We start from the raw sequence: 11,747 nt of genomic DNA, 5'->3' as shown, positions 1-11,747 counted from the left end.
TCTTATAATTTCAAAAGCTGAAGTGCTAATGCACTGTATCCGTTCATTGTTCCCTTTGTCCTTAATAATACACTTGAACTTATTTAGTTCTGTTTGTAACTCTGTGAACCACCTGCAGTTCAAAATTTCTTTTGCAATTCCTCTTTTTTCAAGACTAGTTATATCCCTATCCAAATTTTTAAAGCAACGAGAACTTATATTGATGTAAACTGTAAGTGTTCTAGCAAATTATCTAGGAAAAAAAATCCCCAGTTGTAACCACTCAACAGGGAAAGTAACAGATTGAAGTTCTTAATGTCAACCAGCATGGTCTAGCTGGTGAGACCTGTAGGAGGATGTAATGCACTTTAAGTTGTGTGCAGCATTCAAATGAGAAAACTTCTTAAGTTCCGTTTAGACTGGCTCCATATGGCCTACCCCAGCTGGCTGCAGTTGCCCTGTGGCTTCAGTGGCTCCTTAGAAGCCTTTATACAAAGGAGATGACTAATATGAACCTGTAAATCTATGTGGAATGGCTTAGAATGTTGTTGATTTGTCATAGTTTAGGAGTGGAATTTCCCAGTTTAGTGTTCCCACTGAAACACTCCAAACCATGTGCTGCTGTCTCAGTCCACACTTCCCTCTCCCCTGCAGTGGGGTGGAGAGGAGACATTGGAGGCACAAAAGGTACATATCAAGGGTTAAGATGATAACAATTTACTAGAAACAGCAATGAAATAAGCAACAAACAGTAGCAACAACAATATAAATAAGAGAGTGTTATTAAAATTAATATCAAGAAGTGAAGGATTCATATGCAATCACTCACCACAGGGAACCTGGCACTTCCTGGACCACTCACTTCACCACTGGCCTGATTGGAAGGAACCCATCCCTCCCCTGCCCCCTGCTTTGGCATGAGGTGGTATAGAGTAACCTCAGGGTCCTGGTCATGTCCCTCCTGGCGACTGCAGAAATAAACCCTTTTCTGGCTGGAACCAGGACATATCCATAACTGCCTAACACTGCCTCATCCTTCTTTTTCTTCATTTTGCCTCTTCTCTTTCTTCTTGCCTTACTTCTGAGAACATGCCCACATGTTCTCAGAAGTACTTTTTAATTTTATATCACTAGTTCTTCCTGGATGCCAGACAAAGTCTTAGATCCTGCTCTTCTGATCAGTCTCAAGTCCTTTTCACTCATAAATACTTTACACCAGCAAAGCACTAATGCTTAAAGTCTTCCTTTGTCAATTCTTGGTATTTATCATTGATGGTGGTCAAGTTTTCTGTTTATTTCTGCTGGGGTTTTATGTGGTTCCCTGCTCCTCATTTTGTTTGACAATCTTTTGACACTGCATAGCCTTTCACATAACTTAAATCCATTGCAGTTTTTATTTCCAAAATGAAATTTTCTGATGTGGACATTACCAGATGGTACAGGTGCCCTACGGAAAAATAATAATCTAATTTGTAGTAGATTTGATGTTTCTGTTTGGTTCATGCTCTCCACCCAATGTCTTAAATTGGTGTGTGTGGTATGGACAGCATGAACCAGCTTTCTGGCAGAATGGAAAGCTACAGTCTGTTCCTATTTGTTGTGAGGGGAAGGTGTTCAGAGGTAGACTACAACTCCTTGTTGTCAGGAAACCAGCACGGTTTTGCTTCATTATTTCCCTAGACCTAATATTCAAAGTCTGTTTCAAGTAAGTAAACTAAATTTTATATAGCTCCTTTCAAATTCTTGTAGCATGGTGTGGGGGAATGAGCTAATCTGTCTGGAGATTTACTAGGAGTGTTGCTAACCCAATGTGCACATTTTGGAAGTGTGTGTTATTGTGTCTGTACATGTTGTATATAAGCTGTATGTATAAAGCTATTTTCAGACAACTCTGCTTGCTAACAATTAAAATAGTAAAATGCATTTTATGAAGTATTTTCTTCTAACTGTAGTCAAAGGAACAAAGAAAATCTGTAAATAAGATCATGTCAGCTTTTCATACACTGCATTGAGATCTATGCCAAAATAGTTGTTAAAATGCCATCAGATTTTTTTCCCTGTTATAAAAATGTTCTTATTTCAGGAACATCAGTTCTTTTCTATCTTTCTCTCCTGAGTTTTGAGATGGTTTCTTTCAAAAATAATTTTGCAACAACTGAGAAAGCTACCATTCCTTCTTAGTCTTTGAAAAATGAGAGAATAGAAGTAAATACCGTTTCCTCCGTGTATGACATTTATTTTTTGTAGACTAGAGCTAGTACAACGTAAGTCTGATAGCATCTTCTCACTTCACCCTGTCAATACTAGAAATACTACATACGCTGCTGAATCCTAAAATGTCAGTATGGTTAAATTCTTAACCAACCTGAGATATCTCATTTAGCATTACACTGTGATGTGATAATTATCTTCAACAAAGCCACTTCACTTAGAATACACTACAAATTTTTACAACACTCCTGCCCCATAGATATTTTTCTTAACTCTGTCAAGACAGACTCACAGAAACTATGGCTCAGGAATTAGCAGGGCTGATTGAGAGGTATGAAACCGTGCTTGGAGGGGGAAAGGGATAAGACCAGCCTACTAGAGATCAGTCTAGGGATAGCAGGCTTGTGAGAAGGGCAAAACCATTAGCCTAGCTGAAGTGCATCTACACCAATGGACACAGTATGAGCAGCAAGCATAAGAAGTTGGGAGCCATTGTATAACCGAAAAGTTATGTATTTGCTATCATGGAAATATAGTGGGATGACTCTCATGACTGGAGTGCTGTGATGGATACCTATAAGCCCTTTAGAAGACACAGGCAAAGCAGGAGAGGTGGTGGGATGAAACTGCATGTGCCTGTGGGCAAAGATCAGGAGGAATGTCAGCAGGGTGGACAGCATGGTGGTGGGAGTCTGTTATATTTCCCCCCCACCAGGATAAACAGACAGGGGAGGCATTCTACAAGCAGTTGGTTGAAGTCTCATGATTGCTGACCCTTGTATTCATGGGTGACGTCAACTTGCCAGATGTCTTCTGGAAACACAACACAGCAAAGAGAAAACAGTCTAGGAAGTTCCTGGAGTGTATGGAAGACAATTTCCTAACACAACTAGTAAATGAGCCTACCAGAAAAGGTGTCCTGCTAGGCCTGTTGTTTGTGAAGACAGAAGGACTAGTGGATGATTTTGTAGTCAGTGGTTATCTTGGGCATAGTAGCCAGGTAATGTTAGAATTTCAATATTGGGTGAAATAAGGAGAGGAACCAACAGAGCTTCCACCTTGGACTTCCAACGAGCAGACTTTGGCCTGCTTAGGACACTGATTGACGGAGTCCCTTCAGTAGTCAGTTCAGTAGTCAGTTCTGGAGTGTAAGGGAGTTTAGAAAGGCTGGATGTGATTTAGAAAGGAATTGTTAAATATTTAGGACCAGTAGACCAGCCCCCAACTGTAGAAAGACAAGCCATCAGGGAAAAATACCAGCCTGATTAAACAGAGAGCTTGGGCTGGAATTTCAGGGAAAAAAAGAGAATCTATCATCTCTCGAAGGAGAGTCAAGTAATTTGTGAGGACTATAAGGATATGGTAAGGTTATATAGGGAGAAGATTAGAAAAGCCAGACTAGAATTTGGATGTGTTTTATGAGATGTGTAAGTCTGGAGTTACACTCAGAACTAAGGGTAAATGGTCTCAATATAAGCAATATGATCTAAAGCCACTGCCAATTCTAAAATTGCAAAGCACTTTTACATTTGAGCATCCCAATGTCTGCAACTAAATGTCCCTGAGCCCCCATCAGCTTTGCCTGAGAGCAGATTTACTTAACCTCTGTAACAGTGCACACATGTGAGAAAAGCACAGCATAGCTTTAGGTGGGCTCGTGAATCTACAGCAGCTTCTTCAATCTGATTGTGAGGCTGTGAAGAATCGAGTTGTCAGCAGCAGAGAAGGTACAGGTATCTACCTGTAGAAGAGAATGCCAGCAATGGCAAATATTACAGCTTTCATTGTGCACCAGCCTCTGTTAAATGCTTCTCCCATGTCTACGCACTGTTTACTTTATTTTCCTCTGATGGCAAAAGCTGATGTGTTTGACACATTTCATTATTATCACTTTCATACAGACGCAGATCAAATAAAACATGGACTGTAGTAGATTTCCATACAGTGAAGGAATGATTGTGTTCTGACAGTGTTCTAAACCACCTTTGTTCCCCCAGGAGTGGTATGAGCATCATTATAACCTTTTGATTCAGGTAATACTCCTACCAGAGGGGATGTGTTACTGAATCTGCTGGTAACCAATGCCAGTGAGCTAGCTGGGGATATCAAGATTGGAGGCAGTCTGGGCCACAGTGTGGAGTTTGCTGTCTTTAGGAATATGGGTGAAGTAAAGAGTAAGGTTAGACCCCCAAACTTTAGGAAAGCAGGATTTCAGCTTTTCAAGGAGATAGTCAGTGGGATCCCTGGGATACTGCCCCCAGGGACAATGGGCAAGGTGGAACAGAGCTGGTACATTTTTAAGGATGTCTTCTACAGAGTGCAATTAGTTAGCAATCCCCAGGAGTAAGAAATAGGGCAAGGGAGGCAAGGGATCAGCATGGCTGATTTGGGAACTGCTTGTCAAACTACAGGGAAAGAACAACATACATAGATAGTATAAATAACAACAGGTAACCTGTAAAAAGTGTAGAGATGAAGTTTGATTGTGTAGGGAGGGGATGAGGAAGGCCAAGGTAAAGCTGTAACTGAACTTGGCAAGGAACAAAAAATGACAGGAAGATCTGCTACAGGTATATTAACCAGAAAAAAGAAGTCAAAGAACATGTACTCCCCCCGATAAAAAATGATGGAAAACTGGTAGCAACAGATGAGAAGGCTGAGGTACCCAACAACTTCTTTGCCTAAGTCTTCAGTGGCAGCCTCTCTTCCACACATCTCAAGATGACAAAGAGCAAGATGAGGACTGGGGGAGCAAAGTAAAGATCACTGTAAGTAAAGATCAGTTCATGACCACCTGAGAAGCTTGAGTGTAGGTCAATGGGATCTGATGAGACACATCCCACAGTCCTGAGGGAATTGACTGATGTAGTCACCGAGTCACTTTCCTACATTTGTTTGAAAAGATGTTTCCTTTTCAAAGATCTTGTTTCCTAAGATGTTTGAAAAATTATGGTGGTTAGGTAAATTCCCAGGAGTAAAAGGGGAAAAGCCTGCGAGAAAGATGGAGAGACACTACCAGATCATATTGTGACAAAGGAGAATGGGATCAAACTAAAATAAAGTGGTGAGACACCAGAAAAAGTTTCCCAGAGAGGTTGTGGATGTCCCATCCCTGGAATTGTTCAAGACCAGGTTGGATAGAGTTCTGAGCAACCTGGTTTAGTGAAAGGTGTCCCTGTCCATGGCAGGGTGATTAGAACTAGATGATCTTTAAAGTCCCTTCCATGCTTTTATGATATTTGGTTGCTCTAGCAGTCTGGCTCAGTTGCAGATCACAGCACAGACAAAGAAGAAAAGGCTAAAATTGGTGGTGTGTCTCTTTTGTGTGAGACTTTATTGATACCATTACTTCTAGGACCACAAACTCTTCCACTCCCACAGGACTCCTCTTTATGCACTGCATAGGGAAGGAGATGAACATAGTAAGGATCACTGTAAATCCAGTATTTACTTATTTTGGAGATCTTTGCTTTGCTACTTGAAAAGTGACCTTTTACTATGGTTTTCTTGAATGTTTTATATGCTGTTTACAGAGAAGGGCAGTTTTGTGGGTTCAGCCTTTACTGAAAAAAAATGTCTGCATCACCCTGGCAGCTTGTATCACAAGATGTCAGGCTGCATTTTCCAGGGTACTGACCAGTAATAACAACAGGCTCAAAAATACATTTCAATTAAACATCAAAGCTTCAAATCAGCTTATACCTGGAAAGGATTTGGCAGCAGCTGACAGAAAATCAGCTAATTAAGATGTATTTCGGAAAAATATTATTAAAACCTGAGCAGATGCAAACTCCCAGTTTGAGTCTTTTGCCCACAAGTGCAATAGAGAGCAGAGACTACATGCAGAGAGGAGGAAATGATCCTTTTACACTGTATGCACGGGAGGGCCAGCATGATGATGATCACACCCTGTGAGACTCCCAAATGGGCAAGCACGTGCTAGGAATTTAACTTCAGAACTGCTCTTCAAAGATGTAAAGATGTTTTATGATTATTTTATAACAACAGTAGCAGCCTGATTTGGGCTACAAAAAGGAGCATGTTGCTAAGGAGCTTTTGGTAGTTTTTAACAGTACGTAATCAAGCGCTGTATTGAAGACATTAAGATGATGGAACAAGGTCCAGAGAAGAGCAACGGAGCTGGCGAAGAGCCAGGAGCACAAATCTTATGAGAAGTGGCTGAGGAGCTGGGGCTGTTTAGCCTGGAGAAAAGGACTCAAGGAGGACCTTATCATTCTCCACAGGTATCTGAAAGGAGGTTGCAGCCAGGTGGGTGTTGGTCTCTTCTCCCTGGTAACATGTGAAAGGATGAGAAGAAATGGCCTCAACTTAGGTGTACAAGGGAGGGTTTGCATTGGATATTAGGAAAAAAATTACAGAAGGGTTTGTAAAGGGTTTAAAGCAGACTTCCCAGGGAAGGGGTGGACTCACCTGGAAATGTTCTGAAAACAAATGGCTACAGCAGTTCAGGACACGGTTTAGGGGTGAACATGGTGGTGCTGCCAGGTTGATGGTTGGACTTGGTGATCTTAGAGGTCCTTTCTAACCTTAACAATTTTATGGGTATATGAATGCTGCAGATCAATTATTGTTTACATGGTGGGTTGTAGAGTCTTCCTTCCTCTTTAGGAACACTCATGAGCTGTCTATGGCAGTGCTTGGATTGTAGATGCAAGTCTGATCTGAGAAAATATGTGGTGATGTACAGTATCAGCATTCAGTGACATTCGGCTGCCAGCAAGCAGAGCTGTTGGCAATTCCCATACCATATTAGATCTGCAATCAGATGTGTAACTGGAGAAAATAGATAGAATAAATAAGTTTTTAAGCTTCTTGTATGTGAGAAAATGAGAGGAACTTTCCAGTACAGAGAAAAAGGAAAGCTTTTTAGGTCATAACACAACACTTAGTACCATTTAGCTAACCTGCCAAACCTTGCCATCATGTTGATCATACAGAAAATTGTTGTTAAAATATAGATTATTATTCTACAGAAATCATTTTGAAAACAAAAATTTTTTTGGAGAAAAAGGCTTGAGCTTAACAAACTAACCGAAGTCCACAGCAAATTATCTTATAGTAAATGCTAATCAAGTAGGTAAATAATTACCATTTAACATTTCCTGATTGTTCCTACCATGAGAAACATCTGGACAATTTAATAAGCTGCAGTTTGTGCTGTAGCAGTTAAGAGAACTATTCTGGTCATGTAATTAATTAGAAATCTCAGATAAAATCCCTTAAAGGCATCAGGAATTCCTTCAAAGAAAAATGGTAGAGGTAAGAAAATAGTCTGGATCTCTGTGTTATTTTGTTCTTGTTGGGGATTTTTTAATAAGTTTTATTTTAATGGATTCACATAGAGCTTAGAGATATTTGTTAAAACCCCATTTTAAGTCTCGAATAACTAGAAGTCATGAGTTTAGAAACATTATTTTGGGCTCACATTGGTGTGAGTACAAAATAGGAAACCTTATTTTGTATTTTCTAGGAACGTTTTTTGGTAAAAGGAATGAAGGTGATACTGGTCTTCCTGAAAGATTTTCTTACTTTCCTCTTCATTTTTTCAACAGAAAATCTCAGGCCCTAAAATATAACATCAATTTATGCATGTTTATTCTTAGTAGTGTAAAGCCATAGTAAATATATAGTAAAATAGACATTCTTATATAACTTTATTTTTATTTTTTTTTCTCAAATACATGCAAAGCAGCCATGCAATTCTAATATATGTTAATAGGAAATGTATATAAATATAGAGAAAACAATAAGGTAGTTCTTCAAAGTTCTTGTGGATTATAAACCAAACCATATGGGACTGAGTATCCATTGCACTACCTCAGCAGTTACCTCAATTTCAGTATAATTGGGTTCTAATTAAATTTTATTTTTGGAGAAAGGCAGCTAAAAATTAAATCTTAAGAGCTTTATGTTTCAAGCTGAGAACATGTTGGCAAGTGTTCGTTGTAATAAGCCTGTTAAAAATCCATTTATTCATCTCATTTAGCTTCTATAATTCCCACAGAAGCACAAAACCATCAAAGAACAGCTAAAAACCAAAGTGTCCTGTGTGATGCTTTCCACTAGGATTGTCTTAAAACTGGAAATTGCTCCCAATGAAAGAAATTATGCAAAAGATATCAACAAATTTTTCTTGAAAATATCACATTTTATGTGAAAAAACAAATTATAAACCTTTTAAGAAAGAATACAGTATTTCTTATATCTAAGCAAAAAAGCAGAGAAAAATCAGATATTTTACTTAATAACAGAGATTTTCTGGGAACATTTCCATTTGGCTCAGTTGGTCAGAGCACAGTGCTAACTATGTGATGGTTGTGGGTTTGATCCCCATATGGGCCATTCACCTAAGTGCTGGACTTATGATCTTTGTGAGTCCAACTCAGACTATTTTGTGATTCTGTGAACCCAAACTAGCCAGTTCAAGCTCCCTGGCATAAATCTTAAATCTAGAAGTGATATTTGTAAAAGTGATATGTGTTAAAGTGTATCTATCCAAAAGTGATATGTGTCAAGTCATGTATACTGCAAATTTTTACTAGAGAATTGCCTTTATATTTAGCAACATTATATATGGCTTTTATTTAATGTGAAAGATATTGATATGAACAAGCACAACACAGTAATTTGACTAAAAGGCAGAAACCAAAAGCGCTTATTCCATCAGTCTGTCAGGGGAAAAAAAAGATATTTTCTGACACAGTCCAACATCAGACACTGAACAACTGAAGCCATGGCACATCAGAACACTTCAGTGTTTTCCCAGAACATTTCCATGGAAAAGCAGTTTCTCTTCTTACCGAAGCAAGAATATACACAGCAGGTATAGTCCTTAGGTACACCCTTCAGACATGTCAGACAGATTAAAACTTTCCTTTTTTGTAGCTGTCTTTCCTGTAATCCTGCTGGATCAATGGCTGTGTGCAGTACTCATAAAGAATAAGAGAAAATGTCTAGTCTGTAGCTTCTGCATTCTCTTGTGCTTTTGAAAATGCAGCAATGTCTACTAAGTGAGCAGAAAATACCTTGGGGGTGTAATGAATGGGAAAAAACTAATTTTGCAATGCATGTATTTGCACTTTTTTTGCTAAGTCACAAATAGGTTTGAAATGATACAAAATTGTCACAATCCATAATTTCAGGGAACCAGAATAAATCTCATACCTGATACTGCTGATTAGACACTCCCTTAGGGCTGCTGTGGACTTCTGTACCCTTCAGAGGGTGTTACCTTATGGCATAGGTCAGAAGTAGGAATGGATAACAGCACAGGACTCACCAGGAAAACGCACTTGACAAAACCCCACAAAATTGGATCACTATCAGTCTTCTGATGAATCAATTAAGATATTAAATATTAAACATGTTAATTTAACGTAATAAAGTTAATGTAAAAATTAAGTGTGCCTCATCTGGCTCTAGTTATTCATCCAAATGCAGTCTAGACATGTCTTCCAGGATTATGTTAATTTTATTTGCAACCCACTCCACCTAGCATAGATGTGTAATTCACCTTCTATGGAGTGTGTTGCTCTGATATAGAGAGTCTGTGCCCTCATCCAGAGTTACACACAGCCTGAATGCCTGGATATTTATACAGTCCTTTAAAAGAAAGGTGTTTGCTGGGCAGTCATAAATGAGACCACTTTGTTTTCCATACACAGTCCTTTCTCACTATAATCAGAACTTTTGCAGAAAAGCAGGTGGAAAATCCTTCTTGCTTTTGAAGACTCATTAACAGAAGAATCCCATAATCTGCAAATCATGGTGCTCTGCCAGGACAGAAAGGCATAACCTCTGTAAGACCAGTGCTGAAAGCAGAAGTGGTTGAGTATCTCAGAGAATGCTGTATCACTACCATAGTGCATGCTTCACTGATAACCCCAAAAAAGCTCCCTTCCATGTCTGCTTAAGGCTTTGATCAGTCAGTTCTGCAGCCTTTCCTGTGCAATTCAAGAGCTGCTCAGCATGCCCAACAAGCTGAGCATTACATGTGCTCTTATGAGGGTGCTACAGGGGCATGCTCGCCCAGAAGAAGGAATTCCTCTGTCACGGGATGAGGAAATAATGAAAGATGACAATAGGTAGGTACCAGAGAAGAAGCCCTTAAGGTTCCTCAAAATAGGAGACATTACTCTGAAAACCTGACTTGGTTTCATTCTGGACTTAAGAGTCCAAGTGGAAGCATACGTCAAGGATCTCATTGAATTTTCTTAGGTTATGGGGAACTAAAACAAGTTGATATGCATATCTTCCTGGTAGAGGAGTCTTTTCCATAAGAAGTTGATTGAGTTAAGAGTGACATGAAGAAACAGGAAGAATAGTGATACATCATCAGGGATTTTGGGCAGAGATGGAGCTTCTTTTGCTTGCCTTCAGCAGGCACTTCTAACTGTGTATTGCAATGTAATGCACACATGGATTTTCCATTCTGTCAGGCATTCTGATTGTTCACACCATGAGAAACATTGGACAATTTAATATGCTGCAGTTTGTGCTGCAGCAGTTAAGAGAACTATTTTTATCTTCCTATTTAAATTCAGTAAGTTTTTCAACTCCACAAGAGAAAGAAAAAAACCCAAGCTAGAAATTAATCTTTTATACAGTAATATTATGATAGAAATGCTTTAAAAGAAAAAAAGGAGGACTATGATAGTCTCAGTCTGTTTTTACACCTCCAGGCTATGGCAATAAATAATATTTGGCTTTTCCTCTGCTTCCCTATTCCAGTGGCAAAGTTAGTGTTGTTCTTCCTGGAAAAATTCCATGGTGCAAATAAGAGGACAAACTTACTGTCACCATGGTGGGAATTGAAGACAGAACATTAATTTGAAAAATTAGTGGTCCTCATAAGAAGACAACCTTGTAGATGGAGGAAGGAGGCATCTGAGGCCAGCCTTTAAGCCTTAAGAGGTAATATATGAAACTTCACAGGCTATGCAGAGCTAACTTTACCTCCAAGATGTTTACAGTGTTTATGAAGGAAAATTCCTGAAGCTGTCTACAGCCCACTGTCTGTGGTGTGCTGGAGGATGTAGCAAGTACCAGAGTCTTGTGCTGATATGAAGCTGGGGTATAGGTAGGACTTTCACTCAGACCTGAAAGTTGGAAAATGCCTAAAAATAGAAGACATTCTTACTTCACTGGTATGCCTTCCAGGAAGAAAAACATACAAAAATGTTAAGGCTGGTCTCAAAAACTTACCACACAGAAAGAGTTTTAGTAAAAAGGGAACTTCTCCTTCTAGCCATTTTTTTTTCAAAGAATGGTATGTCTTTGTGGTAGGACCCTTACTGTGATCTGGATGAGCACTTTATTAGAAGTATGATAGAGAGAGAGAGAGGAAAGTAGCTGAGAATGCAGGCAAAAGGACCTTTAAACAGTATTATTTACTTTTAAAAGTAAATCCCAGCACCCTGTATTGACTGAAGAGGTTCTATATTTGTTTTAAAAGCCTTACTGAAATAGGACACTTACTTTACTGAGAACAGATAAAGGAAATTTCAAGGGCAGATCATGTCTGGAAAAATTCTCAA

Source organism: Camarhynchus parvulus, chromosome 3, assembly GCF_901933205.1.
Source record: "Camarhynchus parvulus chromosome 3, STF_HiC, whole genome shotgun sequence".
Lineage (NCBI taxonomy): Eukaryota > Metazoa > Chordata > Aves > Passeriformes > Thraupidae > Camarhynchus > Camarhynchus parvulus.
This window is presented reverse-complemented; position numbering follows the sequence as displayed.